Source organism: Cuculus canorus, chromosome 1, assembly GCF_017976375.1.
Source record: "Cuculus canorus isolate bCucCan1 chromosome 1, bCucCan1.pri, whole genome shotgun sequence".
Lineage (NCBI taxonomy): Eukaryota > Metazoa > Chordata > Aves > Cuculiformes > Cuculidae > Cuculus > Cuculus canorus.
The window spans coordinates 99,927,382-99,955,278 of NC_071401.1; positions in this window are offsets into that span (position 1 = coordinate 99,927,382).

Consider the following 27,897-nt stretch of genomic DNA (forward strand, 5'->3'; position numbering starts at 1 on the left):
ATAAAAAACAGGTTGTTGTGCTCAAAATGTTACACATTCTGCATCCTTGAGGACTTAATTATACATAAAGCTGCTTTTTTTCCCCTGCTTTTTCCAGTGACTTTAAACTAGCAAACATTCTGGCAAGCATGCCTGCATGCAGAACAACTTCTCTTTTTATACTTAGAATGGAGATTTTCCCAGCATAGTACTGACTGATTCACGATTTCTGTTCTCCTCCCACAGCAGCAGTTTGTTCCATGTGCATTCTGGTAAGAGGCATGATACAGTGTTAATGCTAATATGTAGGAGTCAGTCAGAGGTAAAAACCCCTATCACGATTAGCATTAACAACATACAGCCTACAGAAGAACTCCAGGGACTGGAGTATTGAGACACAAAGAACTGAAACCACCGGGTTTTCCCCTTCTTATACCTAAAAAAAAAAGAAAAATAAAGAAAAAAAAAGACAGAAATGCATATAAAAATTTGTCAGAGAAAGGACAGACATCAGAGGAAGAGGATTGTAGTTAGTTAAATACACAAGAATCAGCTGCTCTACATTTAAAAGCAGTCAAACCTGCAATTGTTTCAGTTACTTTTATAAGAGAACTAGAATATACTCACTGTTCTTCTCTGAAGGACTTCCATCATGCTGTTTATTGTATTTTTTGTACTGCTTTACTTGCATTGAGTAGAAGGAATACAGACCTTGCCTAATTTTGAATCCCTTTAAATAATGGTTTATGAAGACTTCTAATATCAGCTAAGTTCCTCAAAATGTTAAGAACCCAAGATAAGTAAAAGCAAAAACTACTTGGGTTTATTTTTACTTAAATAAGACACTATGCTTATCAAGAAAGCGGACTGTTTAATAGGATGTGAGAAGCAGAGCTAAGACACAATCATGGTTTCATTAGTATGCACTGTTTGTGATTAAGCAACAAATATTCCTTTGAACGATGGAATAAACAGATCCTGACCAGAGAGAAAACCTGTTGGACAGATTTAGTTACTGATCTAGGATCCATATACAGGGTTCCTACACTCCTGTTCCAGTAGGCTAGAAAGATATTAATGATTAGAATTGTCTCTGTTGAACAGTACATTGTTTGCTAATTGCTTCTTAAAACTCACCAGTTTTGACCATAAAATTAATGTGTTTTTTTTCCGTCAAAGTTGAACTTTTTTTTTTGTACTTCTTTCAGCCTATTATGAGGTCTTTCCTGAAAACTAACAAGGAAAACAGTTTTAGAAATCAGTAATTCTATAAAATATTTCAAAAATTTGCAAAGAAATTGCATAATGAAATAGAAATGCACTCAGTAGAAGAAAGGTTAGAGAATCCTCATTATATATCCAATTATCTGATTTTTTTTACAATTCTCAGTTACTTACATGGGTAATAAGGATGGAATAGTTGAGACAGTCATTCCAAGCAAGTTTTAAAAGGCCTAAGTAATGTACACATAGTTCTCTGCTGATTACGTCTTGATTGAAATATATATTCCTTTCTCCATCCTTGTAAAATAAAGTATTGGCTCCTGGGCAGAGTTCAGAAATGGTTGAATCTTGTTTGCTTTCTATTTGGTCTCCCAGTAACCACTTAAAAAAAACACCCAAACATTTACTGCATTTACTGTTTAAGAAAAAAGTAACAAGAAAAAAAGCTATATGAAATCAGACATTATATATAAGACACTACTTTAGAGATGGTTTTTGTATGTAAATGTAAAGAAACCTGTGTGCTTTTATAACTTCCCTACTCTTACTAACACATGTTTAAAGAGGAAGTTAAAATGTCATAGTAAGACTGTGATCTAATTTAGAGATTTTAGGGAAATTACCTTTCACTTTGTGCCACTCTAAATGAAACCAGCCAAGTACATGATCATGATATGTAAGTAGCAAACAAAAATTCCAAGATGAACAAAAAATTTTGGTAGGCAAAAAAAAATTTCCACACTTCGAATTTAAAATGATGATTCAGAGCTCTGGTGAGTGTTCAGGTTAAACTCCTACTGAAATCAGACACTGAGACCCGCGGTATAACATTTGCATTTGTGGGCAAAGAAATGAACAGTTTCTAAACCTATACATCAATACTCAATGTGTGTGCATGTGTGGTATGTGCGTGGAGGGTGAGGGGTGCAGGTCAGGGCAGGAGGATGAGAGGTGCAAGTTAAGGATTTAATTTTCTTTTTTTTTTTTTTTTTAGGAAGAAAGAAATATGTATTCTGTCAAGAAAAGGTTATTGTCTTTTCTGAATTGTGGATTCAAGCCTCTTTAAGCAATGATTTGGATTTCATGATCTTCAAAGATCCCTTCCAACCTAAATTATTCTCTGATTCAATTATTGTGCTTTTAATGTCTCTAAGTCTCTGAGTTCTTATTCGGTCACCCAGCTGGCATGCAACTTTATGAAAGGCTTAATGCAAAACATCTGTTCCTCTGGTGGGAATTTGGCTTCATTAAACTTTGGATAAGGATGCCACTAGGCAGTAGGACAAGAGCTTTGCTACAAGAATCTTCTGTCACTTCAGAGCCTGTTGTCCCAAGAATATTTGTAGATTATTTATAAATTAGCACTCTCTTAAATGTATTCTAGTTTGCTATTCTTTACACTATGCTTCCCAGACCCTACTTCCTTCATATTTTTTTAGGATTTGCTAGAGACTCTCCTACAGGTTTTACTAAAAAAGATAATGTTTTTATCTGTGGTTTGCAGCAGCCTTTTGTGGCTGACAGCACTTTCCTCTTCAGTCTGCATTTGCCTGCATTCAGTTTTGGAGAAGGGATGTTTTTGAAATTGATCATTTGAAAAGATCTAATAACTGTTTCCCTAAAGAAGAATGAGTTCTCTACTTGCACATGTCTACTTCCAATATTATTGTTAAACAGTGAGGGAAGGAGACACTTCAAGACAGCGTTTGCTCTCCACAGCTTTACTTCAGAGCCAGCTCTTTTAGGCAAAAGTGGAGAAGGGGATAGCCATAACCACAGATAAGCTTTGTCTTTGGTGCTTTGCTACTCCCATGACCTTGAATTTATGTAATGGAATAGTTTTGCCTAGGCTGGCACCCTAACATTTTAATTTTGGGTTGAAAACCTGTATAGCATCTCCAATGCTGCAAACTGTTTTTCTTCTTTGTGCTAAAGACAAAAAAAAAGAATCATGCTTTATCAGGAAGTGGTGAGAACTGACACGTGCTTCCCCTTGCTGAACCTTTGTGACAGTCTTTAGTACAGCTGTCAGATTTCCATTACATGAACAAACACATGTATTGCTGCTTGTCTTCTCACACAGCTCTAAAAGTGTGGCCTTGCCATCAATGGAAATGATAACCTTCTACTCATGCTTAAATATAATAAAATAAAATCCCCTATTATTTCCCTTGCAACAATAAAAAAATAAAAAGCTCATAACATCTGGCATGATTTCCCTCTTTCTCTTTCCAGCACTGTTTTCCTTCAGTCACTAACATCAAAATAATGAATTTATGCTTTGTATCTTATGTACTGATTTCTGGTTATCAGGTCCCATCCACTCATCTGCTTTCCTGTTTCTTTCTCTGTCGTAGTGACTTTAGGTAGGCGTGTGTTTTAATTTCATTTTCAAACCTCATATCTGCTTTCATTGCTATTGCCTCCATGGAAGCTGTCCATATCAGAATTGATCTCCTAGGCTAGATGCTCTACCCTTTGATTATTTTATCCCTGTTTGACAGGGACATACGGTCAGATATACAATAAAACATTGTCCCACCTTGCCTTTTTGTGAGATGTCCCTCTGGATTTCTTAGTAGCCACATTTGACTTGAGACATATAAAGTGCAACACATGGTTCTTCCTCTGGTGTCATTTCTGCTTCAGTTATTCTCCATCTGCATTCAATTCTTCTCACCACCTTTCCTGTCAATACTGTAAAGAAGTGACCTGTTCACCAGCCATGTTCCTTATTGCACTTCATCTGCTTAGATAAGACTTCCTGGAGAGGTGTAGATGCCCCAAGCCTGTCAGTATTTAAGAGGCATTTGGACAATCCTCTTAATTATGTGCTTTAGCTTTTGGCCCGACCTGAAGCACTCAGGCAGCTGAACTAGATGGTCATTATAGGTCCTTTCTAACTGAAGTGTACTTTTCTATGCTACTTCTCCTCATACTTTTTTACAGACCACCCTCCTTCAGACAATAATTTTTTCCTCTACAGTTCAAGTACCTCCTAAAGGTGAGTTTCTGCTATGACAGCTTCAAGAAATCTACTAGTGCCTGCGAGGCTGTTGCGATAAACTGGGAAGCTGGACGACTTAGTTTGAACTATAAGCAATAAAAACAAAAGTAAAATTAGTAAACATAGGCAAGATTTTCTCTGCTTTTGTATACACATATGCAGATATGTTTAATTTCCTCTCTATGTAATTTTCTCAGTATGTGACAATGTTTGTCATTGTTTCTCTTGCAATATTAATGAAACTGATTGAGAACTGACTGAGGCATGACATTACTGAAAAATAATTAATTACTAGTAATTTTAAAGACTACAGTAACTTTACTTTGCAATCTCTCTTCCAAAATACGTGAGAATGGACATTATATTCATAGCTATTTTTGGTTTTAATATATTTTTAAAAAATCTATGAGTTATCGAGGCACTTAAAAAGGCTGCTCAAGTGTAGGTAGCTCATTGTTTTCTAACCTAGGATTTTCTTTGGTCATTGAAATATCAATGGTTAATCAGTTAATCCATATCATAGCCTATATTCAGATTCCCTTCAGAAGGATTACACAAGTATAGTTCAAATTTTAAATGCGAGAAGAGCTCATTTCCCCACCTGTACATTTGTACACCATTGCATGGTACCTTAAGGGTCCGAATGGACTTATGCTGCTCAGCTAATGGACTAAAAGCATCCAGCTTGTTAGTTTAGTTATGTAATTATTAGCCAGTTTTGCCTCTCCAGTCCAAATGGCCCAAATATTATTTATCTGTTGGTCAACTAGAGAGAGGATTCTTTGTCAGGAATCTGGAGTAAAACTCAATGTTTTGTCTCTGAATTGGTAGCGAGAGGACAGCTTCGATAGTACTTCCCAATATAAATTTTTTATGAAAATCACACGCAGTTTAGGAGAATAATTCAAACTCTGTGAAATTTGATAGTCAATTTAGAAAAGATAAAAGGCGTTCTCTGAACAGCAACAAAATCTTAGAGCTTTTTGCCTTTTGGGGAGCCTCACATGAAGGTGCTTAGGGTTGTGCAATCACCTCTGTTACAAAGCCCCTTTTCAGTGGGAGGGTATGAGGGAGAAAACAAAACTCACCAAGGCCAAAGATCTGCAGTGCTTATGCATGTGAATATCTATGCTCACAATCATATTGGAGGAATCAGACTGTGATAGACCCCAAGCCTGATGCTTTGAAATTATAGAATAGAGACCCACTCTGACCTTAATAGGCTTTGAAACAGACCTAGTGAGCCCCAGTCTTTTATTTCTATTTACCTGCATATATATGATGCATTGCTCACAAGCACAGTGTCAGGTTACCTGTTGAAAATAAATTAAAGGCCTCATTCTGGGGCAAGAAAATTGAAGGAACTTTGAGGTCTTGAAAGAGATGTGTCAGCAAGCAGATTGTAGGAGACATAAGATGGGACTCACATCACCCATATGCAGCTGTGAAAAATTAGGTGGTCAGTCTCTGCTGTCTGTCTGCGTATCCTCCCTTAACATTCACCAGAGAGAGAAAGAAGTGGGCATTGGCCAAATATTCTTCACCTATTTTATATCTTCCTTAGAATGTTGCAGACTGCCCTCTGGGGATGCCGATTTAGTTTTATTTGTCAAAACCAATACTTGGTTTAGTATATGAGAGTGGATACAATGCATCAATGTCTTCCTCTGCAGTCACGAAAAAATTCGTTTTGTAAAAAATAAGACCAAAATGAAATGTACCAATTTCAAAGGTATTTTCACCCCTGAATGACAGAAATCTAATTTTGACTGAAAAAGAATTAGGTGTAATATAATTAGCACACTCTAAAGCTTTTAATTATCTATAAAATGCCATTACACATAAACAGTATACCAGACACCCATTTTCAGGTACCCTATTTAAATTTTTGGGAGGGTTTTAAGTTCTCTTCTCCTGTAATTTCTCAGAAAGTAAAGGTGTTCTTTTAAAAATACTTAGTAAAATATTCATAGAATCACAGAATCACCAGGTTGGAAAGGACCCACTGGATCATTGAGTCCAACCATTCCTAACAATCCCATATTCAAGTCTCTTACTTAAGATACTGCAAGAGCTCCAAAGGTGTGTATATGTGTAGAAGAGGTTTTTCTCTGCTGATTACTTCCCTCTAAAATAAAATGTACTTCTATTTCACTTTGTGGATCAAGTACCTGATTTTTTTTTTTAAATACTGTATTTCAGCAATATTGCCTGTTTCTTTGCAAATTAAAAATCACCATACTAATAAACTAATAAAAGAAATTATTAATCTTCAAATTGGTGGCCAAATTTGAGTTCAGATCAACTTTTTGTAACCAAATTAAATCTTAGAATTTTCACCAGACAGGTATTAATGTTGAGCATGGAGCTCTGTTTTGTCTATATGAATATGTAGTTTAAGAAAGTTAAAGTTCTTATATGGGCATTTTAAACACCTTCATTTTAAAAAGAATTAAACCAAACCATAACTAAATAATGTAAGTCTAATGGGTATGATTTAAAGAAGGCACTTCTCTGACGCTTATTTATGAAATGAGGACCAGAACTTGTCCAAAACTATCTGTATGACCAAAATTAAATAAGTCAAACTATTCTGTACAGTTAATTTTTCCCCTCCTGAAGGCATCTCTGGCAAGTGCTATGCAAGAGCATAACTGCAGATTAGCCATGAAACTTCCAAATAGATAACTGAAATGTTGTAGAAATTATATTCTGTATTGCATAGTCTTCTAAACTATTCATCTCAAGACAAAAAAAGGAAGGCTGCAGGAGCTAAAAAGCTGCACATATCCCCCATGTCCTCTTAGTCATCTGCAGACACCTTTCCTGTGTGTCCTGTTCTGTCCATTATGTGAGGTGTAGCCACCTACAAAAGTGAATGCAAAGACAGCAAGGGGGCTGGGTTTGATTTTACTTGACATTGGTTGTCCATATGTGATTCTGAATGGCTGAAGGCAGGCATGTATCTGTAAGGATGCCTGCCTGAATATTTCTGCATGCGTGAAGTTTACTCTTTCTCACTCTCGAGGCTTCTAAACCCTGTCTGAGGGCCCCTTCCCCTGGTCTGCTCCCATCTCCTGTAATGTGCAAGCTTCTTATTATAAAAAAAAAAAAGAGAACACACTCAAAAATAAACAAAAAAAAAGCCAAAGAACCAAATTGAAAAACCTACCTGCTATGAGGCAGTTTCTTTACACACAGATGCAAGCAAAACCAACGCAGCAAGAAGGCCACAGACTTCCTTTGTTCCATCTCACAGGTTAACCAAGATCACTGAGCTTGTGTTGTGTTTTTTTTTTTCTTCTAAAGAAAGAGAGGGAGAGTGAGAGAGAGAGAAATAAAGCAAATGAAAAATGAAAAAAAAAGCAATGGAGGCAGCAACAGTTGGTCTGGCTCGTTGCCTGATATCCCTGCAGCACAAGTAAGGTGAAGAAAGCCCGCTCCAAACAACTTGAGACCCTTTATAAGTCATGAAGCTGACTCATAACCAACCGACTTGCCTTGCCTTTAGTAAATCCCCTGCTTTCCTTTTCTTAGAACAGAGCTTAAAAAAAAAAAAAAAAAGAGAGAGAGGGAAAAAAAAAGAAAAGAGAAAACCCAAGGAAAACAGAAAACTTCAAACAAACTGAGGATTTTTTAAAAATATACCATGTACTTTACTTCCCTCAGACAGCCTGGTATCACCCTTTGATTTGAGTAATAATAATAAATGCAAATGATTGTTTAGTAGTGACAATACACTTAAGCTAGGAGTATGTTGTGCAAGAGAGTTCACGCCGTTATCTTCAGAGATCTAACTGGAGAGGGAGTTCACTGTGGTGAGCTGTTTCTCACTTTTCTCTGTATTACTTTGTCATCCAGAGCTGTACTGCCCAGAATTTTTGTATTGCAATTAACCCGGGTAGATCCAGGCAGAAAAAAAGAAAGCAGTCACAGGTTATATAAAATTCTCCCTGTCCTCAAGAAACGTGCAGGGACACCTGACAGTTTTAGCCGGAACAGTTGTAAACCTCTAAAACCAGGACAAGATCTAGCCAAATTAGAGTGTACACAGAAGACTGCAAAACAGTGGACTGTGGAAACTTGTTATTAAAATTATATAGCATTTTTAACATTTTGAAAGTCCACTGCAGATGACTCGAAAGACAGGTTGGTCTAAATGTACAGAAGAGATAAACATATAGTTCTTGTGTTCTGAGCATATCCCCAGAGAAATACAGTTTATGTGAATTTCCAACAAGGAAGGGTGTGTCTGCTGCCTCCTGATTTTCCTCAGACATTGAGGGTTGTGTGCTCTCAAAATACTACATTTTCATTATGAATGACAGAATTTCTTTTTCTTTGCACTTTGTCAGTTCAGTGACATTTGAAAGAAATACTTTCATTTCAGAACTCATTAAGATGGCTTAAAGACAATAGTTGTGTGTGCCAAGCACTGAAATATAAAGAAATAAAAAAAAAATCTGTCAAATCCTATCTTACACACACTGTTCTTCTCTCTGTTTTAGAACAACATCTTGTAGTTAGAAATGTCTTCATTTTCCCCATTGAACCCATATAAGTTTTGGGTGCTTGTTTGCAATTTACATTTACGTGATAACATCAGACCTTCACTCCTCATTAATAATATTCCAGTTATTGTTTTCTGCAGTTATAGAGAAAAGTTTGAAGTTGTGGCTGGAGTAGCGATGCCTCTCTGACACATCCCAGGTGAAGATCTGAGAAAAACAAACAAATTTTATTTCCGAGGTCCCCCACTCCGGGAACATAGCCCTTGACTACGCTACTGGAGGTGAAGAGGGCAGTAAGCCTGTCTTTCCTCTGACACTCATACATCTCGATGGGTAGGAAAGTTACAGCAGTCATCTTTCTATCTTCTTCTTGTGCCTGTGCATTGGAAGAAGACTGGATTTCACTTGGGCACTAACCCAGAAAGAAAACCCCACTGAGCTACTTGGTCCTCTCCACTAAATGCCTGCTCTTACTTAGTACTTGATGTAGGGCTAAAACTTGAGGTCAGCTTTGATGGAGAAGAAGAGGGAGGCCCCAGTTCAGAGAGATTAGACCCTAGGATTTTCTCCAGCCTGATAATACTGCAACACAAAAATCTGTATTCCTAAGGAGTTGAGCCTTATGGAATCACACTTGGCATGTGTATGTCTGTGTTTATCTGTTGGTCTCCTCTCTAATTATTTGAAATCATGGACTAATTTGAACCCACAATGATGGAGGGATATCTTGAGGATATGAAGTTCCTATGATTTTTTTGAAAATGAGTGAGGAAAGATCTTAAAATTCCCACTTGTGGAAAGCAAGGTAATGCAGGTTCAAATGAGTTAAAAGTAAGGGTCCACTTGTGAACTCAATTACGAATCCATAGGCAATCAGATTTTGTTCATTTTGCCATTCACAAAATTATCTGGTTTGTAAGGGATTGTGTTGTATGCATGAGAACAACAGTTAATACATCGATTAATTCTAGGTTAAAGAGCAAATAAAAGCCTGATATTGTTAAGAACAATATAAGTGGGTAAATTAGCAGGAAGGGTGTCCATTAGGCATTGATGCCTGATTATGAGTATGCATTTGTGTTTGAAAGCAGGCAGGCAATCAGCTTCAAATGGCCAGATCAATGAATGCTGTGAGGTTGTCTGGTGGCATTACCATTACCATGGTCCAGCGTGCTGCTGAGGCTGTCCCATCCTCTCTTCCTGCTCATCTGAGTTTCATTCTCTAGATAATTTTTTGCATCTTACAGCGATTATCACTGTGGTTCTGCGCTTGAATATGGCACAGCACCATAGCATAATTCCCTGGGAGCTGCATAAACGCCATTCTGGTTTTCAAGTGTGTGAATATAATTTCAGTGATTACACCAAGAGGTGCAAAGCAGTAATGCCTTGCAAAGACATCAAAAAGGACCTTTAGTGTAATTTGAAGAAACAAATCAGTCTTTAAAAGTAGGCCTTATATTTTTCAGTTCCTGAAGTCTTTCTAGCTGTCCAGCATATATAGAAACATGAATTTCCTAACTGACATGGTGAAGATGGCCAGCCTTCCTCTCCTATATGATGCTCTGTGAGATATGCCTGACCAACAGAGGGCAATACATTCACACAAGCAATAGACCCTGGTCCAAAGTTTAATGAAATCAAGGAGGGTTTTAGCTTAGTATGACACTGGTTAGACCTATAACTTTCAACACTAATTTTGCTTGAGCAAATTAAGACTCTTAATAACATCTATCAGAGACAGAAGCAGATCATTATTTAAGCTCAATTACAGAATAAACAATGAAAAAGGTAGAAACACCAGATTTAATTAGAACTGTTTAATAATGGAAGTGCCATCTTCAAATAGAGCTTGTTTATGAGTAACTGCAAGCTTTTAAAATATAGGTCACCGGAAAAGCTAATAACAATTTAGAGGAAACAAACTTCTCTTTTAATTAATTGCAATTTTCTTCAGACTTTCCAGACCCATTTTCTCCCTTTTAAAATAATTCTTTTTATTCTTTTAATGAGTTTTTTGAGCTGAAAATTCTAAAACTGCTAAAATTAGGCTTTACAACAAGAGCTGAATGTAAAGGGTTTTTTTTGAGTACACTTTTAATACTTTTATGGAAATTTTGACATTGATTAGACAAGATATTTTTGAATGAAAGTTCTTTGAAAGCTAACAATTCAGTTAGCCAAAAATTATTGTATACAGTTTATCAGTTCTTGTCACACTGCATAGTGAAGTGTCTAAAACATAATTTGAGGTGGATGTTTGAAGATTGTTCAAGCCATGTCTTTCTGTTCTCTATCCCTTTGCAACAGCTTCTTGTACTGCAACTTATGCAGTCCTGGATCTTTATAACAACTGAGTTGTTTTTACAGGAAAACAGTTTTTTCTTGTGAGCATCAAAATTCTTCTGAAGCAGCTTTTTGAGTGCCTATCATTTCTTTTGTGATATTGAAATCCTACTGGTGAGCCACAGAGGAGCTAGAACGTGATTACTCAGATCTATCTTCCTTTTCTGATTCAAAGGTCTTAAGTCACAAATACAGCTTTAAACGCTGATGAACAGTGCCTTCACTTTCTTTACACTCTCTCTTGTCCCTGCAATGGAGATGCTGGTTTCTAAACCTACCACACAAACAAGATGTTCTGGTGGACCTACTTTCCAGTGGGACTTGTGGCCTTACCTGAGGAACTAGGACTACAGTGAGTACCCCAGGAGTTGGGGAGGCTCAGGAAAAGCAGATGAACTGCTTATGGTCCTCCTCCACTTGTCTCAAAAACTACCATTGAGAAATCCAGGAGGACATTCCAGAACAATAGGCTGCACAGACATTTGGGTGCAGCTTGGAGGCTGTTCCTCTGAAAAAGCTGGAGATCAAGCTTTGAACACAAACTCCAGACGCCCCATGCTCAAGGCTGCAGAAGAAGGCAGCGGTGGTGGAGAAAGATGATTAAAAAGCCACATCCTAGGGAAAACGGGTTCCTTCTTCTTTAAGGGCAGGAAAAGTCTCTGTCCTGGAAAGCAATAGAACTAGAACTAGTAAGGAGGACTCCAGTACAAAAAAAGCAATGAATGTTATCGCGAAGTGAGATTACCTTTACATGGCAGAATGAGCTGTGTTTATGAACACATTCTAATGCATCCTGGATAAGTGTGACTGAACAGAACTCACGTATAATTAAAAGCATGTCTAATAATGCTGAATAACTGCATGCAATTTCTAGATGCTTTGATTTTTATCCAGATATCAAAGAATGTTTGGATTTGTATCCTAAAGGCATTTCTTGTACCTTTCTTGAGTATTCTCAAGTTACAGTTGCAGCTCTCATAGTTTCTGGATATTTTCTTTATTAAAGCCTTATATTCTTGGGGGAGAATGGACATAATTTTTTCCCACATTTTCAGTAATTTTAATTTCTAGCAGCCTGTGAGGTACACATTTATTTTTTGTTATGTTTAGCATCCATGCTTCATCCACTATAATTCTAGGAAAGACGACAATGAAACATGAACTGGAAATAATTTTGACATTCTAGAAGTCCCTTCCTATTACTTTGTTGGTGGTAAAAGCTTCTGTCACCCTTTCAAATACAAAAAAACAGAGGGAATATGAATACCACTAAAAACCTTAGGGCCAGAGGCCAAGGTGGTCTGATGTCCATACTCTTCTTCATGGAAAGAGTCATTGGGCACTGGAACAGGCTGCCCAGGGAGGTGGTTGAGTCACCTTCCCTGGAGGTGTTTAAGGAATGGGTTGATGAAGTGCTTAGGGTCATGGTTTAAGGGAGTGTTAGGAATAGTTGGACTCGATGATCCAGTGGGTCCTTTCCAACCTCGTGATTCTATGATTCTATCTAGTGCATTTCTGTAATTCTCAAATGTTGCTAATATCATGGGGGTATGCAATGTTTTTTTTTGCCAATGAAATTTATATATGATTTCTGTTTGTGAACAACAGCTGGCTGGATTTCTTCTAACGTTTTGCTCAGATGACTTCTGTCTGCTCTTCTGGTTTGTGGAAATCTCCTGTAGGAATCTTCTGTTTCATCATGCAGGCTAGTTTTTCATACCACAAGAGGTGCCAGGTAGCACGCCTGATACTTAGAGCCACTACTTGATGGAGAACAGCCCTGGACATGCACAAGTGCTTTATATGTGGCCCCTGTGGTCTCTCTCAGGGCTTTGCCAGCGGCACGGTCCAGGGGCAGCCCCCTGTTTTTCTGCCCTGGGGGAATGTTGTCGAGGAATGTAGGGGCATGGCCACCCACTGGCAATGCTCCCTGCCAATGTGGCACCCATAAACCTCTTCAGCCTCTCTCAGGAGGTACCAGTTAAGGGACAATATACGACAGGTAGGAAAGATACCTCTTCTGGGTTTGACAGAAAGAAGATGGAGTGAGGGGAGGGGAGCATTTGCTAAATAATAAAATAATAGAAGATACTTTTGTAGAAGAATTCAGAAAAATTGAATTTGCATGTATCTTCTCATAGATTCTTAAGAACTTCTTGGAGTTTTACTGTTCGGCTGTGTAATATAGTCTACAATAGCATTAGCAAAGAGTTGCCACTGAAAATATGACTGAGGAAGTTAATCACCACAGAAGAGATACCAAATCCTTCAGTTCTTATTTCCTCCTGAAAAATCAGAATTATATTTTTGGGAATCAGAAGAATATTTGTTTAGATTATTGATCTATATGCTGAAGATAACTGCCACTTCGTGGAATATATTATTTCAGAAGTTTTATTGTATATCTGAGGGGGGTAAATGTTTTTTTTAATGTAAGCCAGGTTGGTGCTGCGAAAGAAATTGTGTACTGTCTTAAACTGGTCTTTCCCAACATAAGCAGTTTTAGATGTGAAATTGAATGAAGGGACAGTTGACTTCAACAATAAAAATCAACTGTTTGAACTTACTAAAAAAATTAAAATGATATGCCAAACATGCATGGGGACATATCCTCAGCAAGAGAGTGGGAAGTAGAACAGTGAGAAGCTGCAGTTCAGAATTGATGAGAATATAAGACTGAGTACAAAGGAAAAGAAAGTCTAGACAAGCCTGGTGTTTCTTCACAATAGAAGACCTGGCAATATTCTGTCTGAATTATGGACTGTCTGCAGCTATTTGTGAGAGCACTTGAAGGTCAAAAATCCTTTCCTTGGAATATGACCTATTTTGCTTTTGAAGATGGTTCTCCTGCTGTTCCTTTCTGAGCTGTATCTATATACCTTTTCAATGATTTTATTTAGTCGTTTTGCGGTATAGTCAGATGCAGTGAGATAAAGCAGTCTTGTAGCATAAAGTCCCTTCCAACTTGACATTATGCAGTGGTTCTGACAGCACAGTTCAGCTCACTATGTAATAGAGTATAGATAAAGGATTTATAGGAGAAGAATACAAAATCCATATGTAGTAGACAAAAAATTCTGATTGTTGGAGTTAACGTTATACATTTTGAGTTTTGGATCTCGAGTTTAAGATCCCTGCTCACCTTTTACTGTGGTTTAAGCTGAGGGCCTCTGTGATGTCTTGTCCAGTTTGGACTGCAAAGTAAATTTTATAAATGTAAAAATATTAGGATGATTTTAGGGAGTAGGTGTTTTGATAAACCATCATCTGCAGGACATTAGGAATTACTAAAAATCCCACAGTGCAAGATATCCTTATCGCAGTTCCAGACTTTCTTTTTGTCTAGATGTATAGGAGAATTTAAATAAGGATTATGAATTTGTATAGCCTTATTCAAAGCTCCTGACCCCTTGCAATTTTCACACCTCTAACAATCCAGCAAGAGGTTTCAGCAAGAACTAAATCAGAAATAACTATCACACGCTGAAAATTTAAAGCTCTATCTGAGCTCATCACAGAGCTCTGTTTGAGCAATGCATGGGGCTGAGAGAAGCAAGGAGAAAACCAGATGTTTATTTTTCTGAAAGAGTATGCTAATGTTTACTATGAAAAGAATTACTTTGCAGCTCTTGAAAACACCAATGCTGTAAAGAAGGGCCACTCATGAAAACACTCACAGATATCTTTTGTGGATAAATAAAAATAATTTTCCAATGAGGAGAAGAAATATTCTTAAAGGAGAAAAACCCTTCCCTGCATCCATTGCTATTTCCAACTGAGACTGTTTTTCCTTTTTCTAAGACCTGCAAATTTACCAGTGTGTCAATATATCATGTATTGAAAGGGTTAATGGATTTTATCTGCCTCTTTTGTACTCACAGGAAAACTACTTAGATCAATTTCCTGTAACATAGAGAACTGTATCACAACATGAAACACTCAGCTGACAGTTTTATGGCAAGAAATGGAAGGAGCAGCTCTATGAGAGTGTGCTTCAAAGAGAGTAATGTGGGTGGGGAATTTTTACTGTCTACACACAAGTTCAGAAATTTCTGAAGAAGTCAGTCTTCAATCAATGATCTTTCTTTCTGTAAAGTACATGGGATTTTGTGCTTTTTTCAGTGGTGAATATTTCCTTCCCAGAATCCCTTTATTGACAACACTGGTTGCTACTACAGAGGCATGGGATTAAAAAAAGAAAAAAGATTGCCTGGTAATATGGTAATAAGTATCTTTATGTCACATAGAGTGTTAAGTTGAATGAAAAATTACATGTTTGGATGTCTTCTATGCTCTTATATATTCCTAGGAAAACTGAATATCTTTGTAAATATAAATCTGCTAACCATATTGAAAGCACAGTTACACAATTACATTTTCATGTAATATAATAACTGTCAATAATATTTATAAATAATAACAGCAGCAGTAACAACAACCAATAATTTAATGCATAACTCATTTACTGAATAACAGTAATTAAAAATTCTCCTTAATTATAAGCTGTCTCAATCCAAGACACGTATGAATAGGTGAGAAACGCAAAAGCAACACATAAATAAAACAAGTGGAGAAGGCTGGCTTCAGTGAAGTAACATGCCTCTGAGAAAGGATTTTAGGTCGAAAAGCGTCACACTTACTTAAAAGTAAAGTGTAACTGGGAGTAGAAACTCATGGAGTAGGGACCATCTCACTATAAACAGTATCACTATAACTATTCTATTTAGGTATTTAGAAGAAAGAAAAAAATGGAGTCCACCATTTTTCAGGTTGACACCCTGAAAGCTGTCGCCTTCAGGGAAAGCTATATAAGAATATGTTTCAGTGCCACAAGGAGCACTAGGACTCCGTGTTCACAACATTCTGTAAGTAAAAATGGGGGAATTAGAATAATAAAACCTCAGGGGTCTGACAGCGTGTGTTACGAGCATTAGGTTGTTTGGAGAAACCAAGTAGTAATTATGTGCCTAAAAATCATGTTATTAAGTCACATTTAACTCAGCCTTCAAAGGAGAGGTTGTGGTCTTCAATGGGGCCAACAGTTTTACTTTGAGTCACAGCCTCGACTTATATCTTGTCCCTTAGAGGAAAGAATGAAGGAATATATCTCGTTCAAAAGGGAGCAACATAATCCTACACCAAGAAAAAGTTACAGCTGCATTTGTAACAACATTCTATGTTTTTAAAGAAGGACGTGGATACCCTGTGGTTTTGCTCAGGTGAGGAGAACTTCCTCACACGACCAGTCCTGCTGCTGTGTTAAATAAGATTACACTTGTGTCTGTTAACTGTAGGATCTAGACCTCCTACATTTCCGGGACTGGAGAAAAACAAAGACAGACACCCCAGACCAGAGCCTGACTCAACAGCAAGCACATTAGCAGGGAAGTAGCGTTACAGCTAATAAACTGGCTAACAGTGTGAAAATGTAGCAGAGTATATAGGTATTCATGCAGGTCTTGATTCTGTGAATGTTCCCTTATACTTTCAACCTAACTCGTCAGCCTGCACGTGGCTAACAGGACCATACACAGTTGCTCCCCTACAAGGTGAAGTTGGAGGTGAGATTCAGCAAATGTCATGAAATTGGAGTTCTCCTCTGATCAGTGGCTACTCCCAGCAGCTGGCAGACATTTGGAAGGTATTTGGAGTCCCTGGGAGTCTCGGTCACACAAGGGTGGCTGGAAAGCCCCTCAGGGGACATCCCTGCTATGAATTGCAAAGCCCAGGAGCCAGAGAAAGTCTGGCTTGAGCAAACATCTCTGCATAGTGGGGACTGCAAAAACCCACTGTGACCAAAGTTCTCCTGCTCCCCTCAGCTGCTGGAGGTTTTGCTAAGGCAACTTTACTACTTTACTACTAAAGTCCTACAGTAATTTGAGGCAGTTTGGTCCTGAGGCAGTCCCAGTGAAGGGAAGTGGTATCAGTGGCCTCAGTGGTATCAGAGTTCAAAGCGGAGAGATGAGCTGGCAGGATACTGTTTGAATGCTATTCACTGTTTAGTAAAAGCCTTTGATGTTTCCATGTTTCCAATATTTCCATGAGGCTTATTGTCATCCTAAAATTGCACTCCAAGTGCAAAGACTTGAAATCGAGAGCAAACAGTAAAAATCAGCACACTGATTCAAAAATGGTAAAATGGATTTTCCTGTTCCTTTATCTGTTCTGCATTTTCGGATCATGTTTTCATTTGCGTGCAACTGTAAGGTCTTGCAAGATTCCTTGAGAGACAACAGTAAATATGTTATTATTGCAGAATTCCTGAGTTTGAGTTTGCTAAGAAAACCACCTAATATCCCAATACTTCAGTGCTGTGCTCTAAGCAGCAAAATGTAGCTACTGCACAACTTCATTCTTTCACTTTGTCCTCCCTTTCCCTGAATTCTTCTATCCTGCAGGAAGAACAGGTGGCACAGCAGAGCAAGAGAGGTTTTGCATTGGCCAAAACATTTCCTTCTGTCGCTTTAGCTCCATGCAGTAGTTGACAACTGAGCACAAAGTGAAACTTAGGAAATATTCCCTTCTGATAATTCAAAACATCAAACAACTACATTGCTGTGTATTTGATGCTCTGAGGGGTTGAAAGACCAGTTCTTATTTTTCTAGTTCTTTTCAGCATGCACAACAACACCCATCTGGCTAGAAAGTTTGCTGCCAAAGCAGTGCTGATGAGATTAAAAGGAATGATCTAGCTGGAGGAGATGAGACAGATCAGTACCTGTAATACCCCTCAGTCTGAGGGAAGTTAGTTTGAGATGAGGAGGGTGGTTGCAAATAACAGTCCTTTTCCTCTAAGACTACTCTAAAGATGTAGCTCAGTCTGCTGTTAGATGTTCGCATGAAGTTGTTATAAATGTCTAGATGCATCCCTCTTCTCTCTGCCCCAGCCCATGGCAGTGTTCGCAGCAGGCCACCAGATGACTGTGTGCCATATGGGCACTTCTTAGGATACTAAATGTGTCTATGAATGATTTTCAGGAAAGGTAGGACAACATCAGCTGGAGGATCAGTAGGTCTTGAAATTAATTTACGATGCAAGAAGACATACATGGTTACGCCACACACTCACTGAGTTCCTAAAATCCCAATGACAACATCCTTTCTATAGGATGTACCTACACTCTATCATAAAAAGCAAACCTTCAGGTACCAAATATTATCTGTTTCTTCAAAATGTGATCTTTTGAAAGTTGAGCATTTATAAAGCAGAGCCTACAACTAACAACAAGAAATGTATCTAGTATTTTCATGCCCACCACATACGTATCATGTCCTCTTTTCCAAGTGACATAGCTTGATATGCAAAACTTTTAATGTTTTAAGTCACTCATGAAATGCATGCAGGCTCTGTTTATGCCTTTTTCACCTTCTTAACAACAAGAGTGCCAAACCACTGAACGTTAGGAAGCATTCCTACTTAATTTCTTAGAAGTTTTTGCTGTTCCCCTTTCTAATGAAGGCTACCGTTATAGTTGTATGTCAAGAATGATTCATATGACACAAGATGAGTTTACATATGCCTTACTTTGTGTACTTTCACTTATTCATAGATTTACACACTCATTCTTGTCTTAGACAAGACAATCTTGACTTAATTCCTGTATAAAGGTATGTGTTCATTTGCTTACAGAAACACCATTTATCATATTACATAGAATTTTGTATATGTGATTTGTTGCCTAGGCACTCGGATACTTTACCTTAGAAAAAAACAGACATTCAGAAAAGACTTCTAAAACCCACCTTGTCAAGTTACATGTATTTTTATCTCCTATATGTCATAACAGAGGTGCATTGCTTTCTTATGTTTACTGCTGACCTAATTTTACTGGTTAGGTGATTGTTAGTAATTTTTAAAGTAATTTACTTCCCCTGCTCCTGCTAGTGCCAATCTACCAGATTTCCAGACGTTTGCCAGCACAGGCTACTGGATATATGAAAATCCTAATAAGAAATGACAGCTACGGGGCATGGTATAACTATTTAATATGAAAACTAAAACTGAGGAGATTTTGATGCATAGGAAAGGTCAGTCCTTGCTCAAGACTTGCTCTGCATGCGAATGAACGAATCTGTTAGTGGAATCTTTTGTTGCCAGGGATGTTCTAGGGGCAATTTTGAAAATGTCAAGTCCAAGTTGTTTTAACGGACTTGGGTCTTTCTACAGCAAGAGTACAATCCAGAAGTCCCTATGAGCTTGAATGCAAGCAGATTTAGAACCTGGCAAGGAATTCATGTCTTGTAAGATAGGCTTACGTGGTAATGACAACTGTATCTGTGTTAGTTACCCTCTGCAAGGTATGTAAGTGGGAAGAAACAGACTTTTTTTGGACTCAGTTCACCTGGCCTATTTTAGATTTTTAATTTAGATGGAGATGATTTGTACCTAGAAGAATATTTATCTCCATGACTTCTAAGAAAATCTATATTTTTATCCCAGATGCTGAGGTCTACTTATGCCTGATACTACATTTTTTCAAGTGAACCCTATTCACAGAACCCAGGCCAAGTCAAAGGTTAACCAGGAAATCACAATGGAGTGCACTAACCTCAGCATCCTCCTCAAGCAGGGGGTTACATAGCTATAGTGATTGAGATCCAGTACTGATTACCAAAATTAGCAACATAAACACAGTGATAAAGTTTTTGTGGAGTTATTCTATGAGATTTAGCGTGTATATTTACTTTACAATGAATGTGCAGATAAATACTTGAATTTACTGTGGCACGATCTAAATACGGCTATAAGATTCCATGATTAAAAAACAAAAATCTCAGGAGAAAATGTTTGAAATCCATTCATCAAAACTACTAAACTGAATTTATCCATTTGCAGTTTAGTTTACAACTGGTTTGAATACATCAACTGATTAAATGTACCTGTTATGATGTCTGTTTGCCGAAGACTGTAAATAAGGAGAGAAGCTGGACATCTGGCAATGTGAAGGCATTCTTGACAGGCTGTGATTATAGATAACTAACCGATGAGTTTCTTATTCATGGAGTGCAATATAAGGAAATTTATCTTGATCTAAACAACTAAGCTTTCTGTGGATATTTATATTCAGAGGTCTGAATTTTGATAATTGTATTTGAGTCCTTAAAGGTTTGTCATATTCAATTGATCAGTTCTGTCTAAAGTTAGCAGACTGGATTTACTGTCTACTTGTCTGCTCCCCTGATCTAGCAAACACAGTGCGAAAAACACCAATAGGGAAGGAATTTAGTCACAGCTTTGCAGAATTACACTTTATACCTTTATTTAGATGTGCATGCAGGGACTTACTCTAATGTTGCATTCCTACCTCCTGGTAAATAGATAAGGCAAAAGTTTTCAATTTAAGATTCAACCATGTCACCTGGACAATGTTCCATAGACATCAGCTTCAGTAGTGCTGCAAGTTGCTTGACCACATAGGATTATGGCTGCCTGGATGTTACTGAATTCACTCTTGAACCTGGTAATATTTGATTTAAATGTTTGCATGAGCACATTTGTATTATTTTTAGTGCAGGGAGTACATTTTCTTACATTCTGAACCATACGCCATATGCTAGGCTCAGAGAGCTGTGCCATGAAAGCATTTGCCTCCTTGAAATGTCACTAACAATACATGCTCCTGAAAAATTCTTCTGCTCCCTTCTTTCAAACAGGAAATGCCACTTAATTTGTCTAATTTTTCAAAACAAGGCTGTGTTTTAACCACAACATTTACAATGTCAGACAAGATTACTATATTCTGACTGACTTTTGAGACACGCATATGAAAGGGGGGGAAAAAAAGAGAAATTATTTTAAAAAGTGATCTTAGATTTCAGCATAACTTTAGGAGCAGGTTGACCTATAGGAGCTTGGCGCGATGAGAGGATGTTGTATTTGAGCTTGATGAAAATGAAAGATGTTTCATTCCAGTCAATTATATCATGGCTTTACTGGAAATTTGGGGTGCTCAGTCCCTCATGGTGGGCAGGGTACTAGGTAAGTTGATTTGTCATTAAAATGCTGAACACAGGTGTAATATTTAGTTTAAAATCACATCAATAAAATTTTCTGGATGGTGGACATGCTCCCACTGATATTTTTAAGGCAGTATGAGTGTTCCAGAGTTTTCAATTGGAGCAGATTTGCTTAGAAAATACATTAAAAAAAAGGTAAATAGAAGCAAATTCTATAGTATTTTCTGGAATACTTAAATAGATGGAAGACTGATGGAGCAGGAAGCTGATTTTCTTGCAGGATATAATGTGTTATTAACAACAAATAATTGTTACCTCATTAGCTTAATGGTTTCTTAAATGTAGTTTGTTATTCAAACATATATTAACTGAAGTTTTGTGTTCTTAATACTGAAGCCCATAGGGCATGTACCATAGAAGTAGTGAGTATTTTTTTTTTTTAATATTATGTAAAACTAATAAAGAGCTGCTGGAGAGATTTAATGAATTTATTCGTGTTGGTCCCACATATATATCCTAATGTTGTATCTATGGAAGGCTCCCACTTGCTTCAGTGTGAATTTCCTTCAGTGACAGCTGGATTCTGTGTATGAAGATGGAAAATCTGAACTATTTTTAAGAATAAAGAAAGGTACACCATATGCATACCTTTGCCAGACATATGTACTTACTTTTTTTTTTTCTCCTTTATGAATTAGACTTGACACTCAGGTAATGTCTTTTTTTTTCAAAACTGAAAATCAAGTCCCAGAATGACAAACCGTTTTGAGTTGCAAGGAGATGGAGTCTTACAAAGATGTCCTTTCTCCATGTTTACATTCAAGAAATGAATCCAATATTTGCAGTAGTCTGCAATAATTTAAAGATGAAAACATCGTTAAACAAATCAGTGTGGGGTTTGTTTGATATATCTCTTGGGAATGTTACAAGCAAAATCTTAAACTTCTCTCACTTTTGCACCTTTCATCCTGAAACTTCATGTACTCACATGAAATTACTCAGGGTTCTTGCCAAGCACAGGGGAGAGATGAGCTCCCAAACTTGTCTTCTGCTTTCATAGAAGTCAAAGTGATGCTTTCCCTTCATTTGTGCTGGGGCTATAGACCCATGATATTTTGTTGTGTTGACTTAGAGCCTTCAAAAAAAAAAAAACGTATTGAAATACCTTCTGTGGTGGTGTGGGACAAGCAATCTGTAATTTAAGAAATTGTCTTGGATAATGTAGTCATTATACTCATATTTTACCCAAAGCGCACTTTATGTTCCTAGCACAGCACCCCATCTGCCCCTCCTGGGTTCCCATAACTGTTAACAGTGGTTTACCAAAGCAGTTTTAACAGCATATCTCTTACTACTCACTGGGAAGTTTTGTGTGCAGGCAAATTGTGAGGCATGAGTAGAAATGTAAAGCTTCAGTATTTCCTGGCAGAACAGAAGTGTGTGCATGCAGAAATGGGAACTGATCTCTTTAATATGTCAGAGAAGAGTGCATTTGTTCTCTTTTTGTGAAGCATTGAGCATAGCAAAAGTAATGATACTTGCTTGTCTGTGTTCTCATGATTGTTTTTTATTAGTTCATTTTTAATTCCTCAAATATACTTCAGATTCTTTTATTGTAGGAATGTGTCCAGATAAAATATGAGGTATTTCAGCAGCATTCAGTTTTTGCAGAGCGCTCCTCAACATGACATTGAGGTATTTGTTTTCTGTATGTAGATTTCATTCCTAATACTCTGGCAGAATCCTACTCAGTGACCTGACTCTTTGGCAAACACTTTAATGAGCTTTAAAAACTTTCCTCTAATCATGGAAATACTGATAACAGTGCTTGACTTCATGTGGAAGAGTAATTCCAGCGAAGCTAATAGGACTATTCCAGTTTAAAGTGGAGTGGGTTTCAGAATCAGAGCCTGAATTTCTTCAGGATTCGTAGAGATCACTGTAGTGCACAGGAGAAGAGAGAGACATAAGCTTTTAGATTCCTTTTAACACACACTTGATAAATGCCATTATCTAATAGACATTCACATCTCATTTTCAGTTTGGTAATCTGTTTTCTGCTGAGGATCTACACTTGTAATGAGTAATTTTTTTGCATTTTAAGGCCACTAAATCCCAGGCAGAGAGAGAAGGTGGAGGCCATAAGAGAACAATTATTTTCTCTGGATTTCTACATACCATTAATTTTCCTGGTAATTCCAACTGTTTCTTGTGTCCCAGACTGAAGATGTTTTACTGTTTGATGCATGTGTGTACAGATTAGTGGTCATATTGATTCACTGTACTTTTTTGCTCTGTCATCTTTTGACATTTGCTTATGTTAATTTTTGTGAACATTTGTGCTTTTCCAACAAAGTGAAAAAAAAATCAAGTTTGCCACCAGACTACAAACAACAATTTAAAAAGATTTATTAATTTGCTATATATTTATAAATAAATATACCCCTTTACTTTTAATGCAGTCATTTATGATGAAGTAACATGGCTTACACAGAGGGGATTTTTAGTTGAAGTACATACAGAAATAACTGCAAATCAGGGCTGTGACTTAAAGAGCAACATATTTTTTAGTGATCTCATGCCCAAGGTGTCTGGAACTCAACATCTCTGGTATTGGCTGCAGCAGGTTGGACCACTGCTGTGATTCATCCTGGCAATTCTCAGTTGATTTTGTACATCAATTGGGGATTCCCACTGAACCAGGGTAATTCTAAAAGAGTACTTGTAAGTGAATATCTGTATGTCAGCTTATTTCTGATCTCACCCCAGTTGTGAAGATCAGGACTTCATAATCTTAAATGTATGTCTGCTGATGTGTTCACTCTGCTCCCTATTCATGTTCTCTCTGCCTAAATCTGGGGGGTACTGCACTGTGCAATGTGTGGGTATTATATCTCCATAGTAGTGCAGCAGAAAAGCAAAGACTGAAATACAAGAAATTGCCTCTGACTTCCCTTCTCCTTACAACAACGTGTGCTGATTTCCCAGCACCCTCTTCTGCTAACATATTTTTTTTTTTTCTTCTGAGCTTGCTTTTCTCCAATCCTTTTTTATTACGCTCACTGTCACTTTTACTACTACCTCATGGATTGGATTTTCTGGATTGTCTGCGTATCTGTCCAAATGCCAAAGATGCATGTTCATTCATCTTGTATCATATCTATTTTTCTTTTTTTTTTTTTCAAATTCTCTAGCAAGGGATGTGGAAGCATTTTCCATTATCCTTAGTGTCCACAAGCTAGTTCTTAGATCCTTTTTGTAGGAAAACTGTTCATTCCATTTACCTTTTCCTTTTCTCTTTCTTTCTTATTCCCATGCCTTCCTCTCAGTGCAAGATCCTATCCCATTAATCCTGAGCCCTGAATAAGTCCTTAGCAACCAGTTCCTCTATCTTATTCTTCTGCTGCTGAGTGTTTTTGAAGGAAACCTAGTGCTTCCTTCAGTAGAGCCCGTTCACTTCTCCAAAAGCTTTTTAATCTTCCAAGGCAAAGCATAATAGTCCTTTACTGGCTATCATGGCCAGAGATACCATTTACATTTAATTATTAACTTCTTTTTTTAATACTGCTTTCCTTATGTCTCTTACCCCCCTCTATTCCAAAGCTATCTCTCTTCATAAGAAAAAAATAGATGAAAACCTTTGTGATCTCACCCTTCTGGGCTCCTTGACTTATTTATCCAAACAACTTTCAGTTGTTTATTAGCAGTCCTTGTTAATTGGGGATGTCCCAGTTGACTGGAGGCTAGCAAGTGTGATATTAGCCTACAGGAAGCACTGAAAGGAGGATCCAGGGAACTACAGAATTATTAGTCTGGCCTTAGTGCCAGAAAAGCTTATGGAAAAGATCATCTTGACTGCCATAACACAGCAGGTACAGGGGAACTAGGTGATCAGGCCCAGTCAGCAAGGGTTTATGAAAGGTGGGTCCTGCTTGACTAATGATCTGTGACAAGGTGATCCCCTTAGTAGTTGAGGGAAAGCCTGTGGAAGTTGTCTACCTAGAATTTAGTAAAGCCTTTGGCATCATTTCCCACAGCATTCTTCTGGAGAAACTGGCTGCTCATGGCTTGGATAGATGTATCTTTGCTGGGTAAAAAACTGGCTGGAGAGCTAGGCCCAAAGAGTTGTGGTGAATGGAGTTAAATACGGTCAGTGACCAGTCAGAAGTGGTGTTCCCCAAGGCTCAGTGTAGTGATCCATTCTGTTTAGTACCTTTATTAGTGATCTGGATGAGGGGATTGAGTGTGGCCTCAGTAAATTTGTAGATGACACCAAGTTGAGTGGGAGTGGCAGTCACCTGGAGGGAAGGAATGTACTACCGAGGGGCCTGGACAGGATAGATTGATGGTCTGAGGCCGACTGCATGGGGTTCAACAAGGCTAAGTGCTGGCTGCTGCACTTGGACCACAACAACCCCAGGCAACACTACAGACTTGGGAAAGAGTGGCTGGAAAGCTGCCTGGTGGAAGTGGACCCGGGGGTGTTGATCAACAGTTGTCTAAATACGAGTCGGCAGTGTGCCCAGGTGGCCAAGAAGGCTAATAGCATCCTGGCTTGTATCAGGAATAGCGTGGACAGCAGGACCAGGGAAGTGATTGTGCCCTGTACTTGACGCTGATGACACTGCATCTTGAATACTGTGTTCAGTTTTGGGTCCCTCACTAGAAGGCACTGAGGTGTTGGAGCATGCCCAAAGAAGGGCAATGGAGCTGGTGAAGGAGCTGGAGAACAAGTCTTATGAGAGGTGGCTGAGGGAACTGGAGTTGCTTAGCCTGGAGAAAAAGTGGTTGAGGGGAGACCTTATCACTTTCTACAATTACCTGAAAGGAGGTTGTGGCAAGGTGGGTGTTGGTCTCTTCTCCTAAGTAACAAGCAATAGGATGAGAAGAAACAGGCTCAAGTTGTGCCAGGGGAAGTTTAGACTGGATATTAGGAAAAATTACTTCACTGAAAAGGTTATTAAGCATTGGAACAGGCTGCCTGGGAAAAGGGATGAGTTGCCTTCCCTAGAGCTATTTGTAAGACATGTAGATGTGGCAACTAGGGGTATGGCTTAGTGGTGGACTTGGCAGTGTTAGGTTAATGGTTGGTCTTGATCATCTTTAATGTCTTTTCCACCATAAATTACTCCACGATTCTGTGATTCTATTCAGTCTCCTCTCCTATCAACATTTCAGCGACTATGGAAACTGTCAGAACTGTCTTTAGAGATTTGGCTTCTGATGAATTTTCAGAATTCAACAATCAGGTCTGAACATTACAGAAGACACGTGGCGGAGAGAAGTAGAAAGAGGAGTCAAAATAACACTCTTTAAAAAAGCCTTTGTGACTGTTTTTCAGTTGCAAGAAGTGAGCTAGGATGTTAGGTCTGGAAGCTGTAAGTAGATAAAGGAAATGTGTCTCTTAAAAGCAAAGTAGATCAAATTACATTTAAAGGCTGAATTTGAGCAGATGAACTCCAAGTTCTGTGCTTAGTCTATTGATAAACCATACTGAAGATCTGGATGATCAGGAGTGAAAGGAAGCATGCTAGAATGCATTTGTTTCCAGATTTTTCTGTGTATATGATTTTCCTCCAAAAAAACCCCCAGGGTCTCATCCTGAACTGCAGATGAAAGACCTCTAGAGTGACTCTTTTAAGTAGAGGCCATAATAGAACAATTATTTCTTTCAGTCCTCATGATTCATGAACAAAACAAAACAACTGCAGAAAATTCAGAAATGAACAAAAAGAGTAGTCCACATCTTATAATCTGTCACTTATTTAGTCAACAAAACAAAGGATAGAGGAAGTAGTCAGTACAGAAAACCGGAAGCAACTAACAAAAAGAGGAAAGAAATAACACCTTCTCTGCATTCTTGACAGAAAGAGCAAGAAATTATAAGCTCTGAAGTGGAAAAGCTTGAGGCAAACTATTAGGATTAGAACCCCCACGCAAACTCCCAAGTATTTTCCAGCAGGGCACGTACCTTAGACATATGCCTCATATAAAGTCATTACTGGAAATTGCTAAAAACAGCTGTTAGGAATGATATAACTGCAATTCTACAGTCCTTGACACAGGTGAATGTGTCTTTAAATCCATTCCTCTCCTGGTTGCTATGGTTCTGTGACACACTGAAATCAGAAGTTGCTGCCTATAGAAGTGTTAGCCTTGAATTCAAGAACTGTGTTCTATGGCTCCTTTGAGTGTCTCTTCAACTAGAGATGACCATATTTCTGCCTTGCACTAGTTAGGGACAGTCACACTAATATTTGGTTCAAACATACGTACCTGTAAACCCAAGAACCCATAATCTGGCACAGCAGTATTCATTCTGACTCATCTCGTTCCCATTATCAGAGCCCTGAGTGCACTCATAAGCCATAAAGACCCTGACCAGCCTCACCTGAGGCCTCCACCTACACCTGTGGGTCCAGGAGCCCTGTATAAGCTCAACCTGCTTTCATTCCTAGCTTGGGTGGGAAAGAGGAGAAGGTGTTGGTCTTCAGCTTTGTTACTACCTTGCTTGTGCCTCTGTATGGAGCTCTTTGAGTGAGGCTTCGATTTCCAGGCTGGCTCCCTGGCCTAATTTAGACTTGTCTAGCAGTCACAGGATCTGATCTTGACCGTGACTTGTGTGATGACTTCCCATCTTGATTCCAGACCTGTCTCATCACCACAATGTAGCCTTAACATCTGGCTTCTTGGTTAGACCTGGCCACTGACTCTGGCTCTGTCCTGCATGGGTATAGCCAGGCTGGCCCTTGTTCAACCCACGTGTCTTCCATGTGTGAGGACAGACCTCGCTGGGAGGAGAGGACTCTGTCAGTCAAATCCTTGACTGACCCTGCTTGGGGCTCCATCTCAGCCTCGCCCAAGCAATGCTAC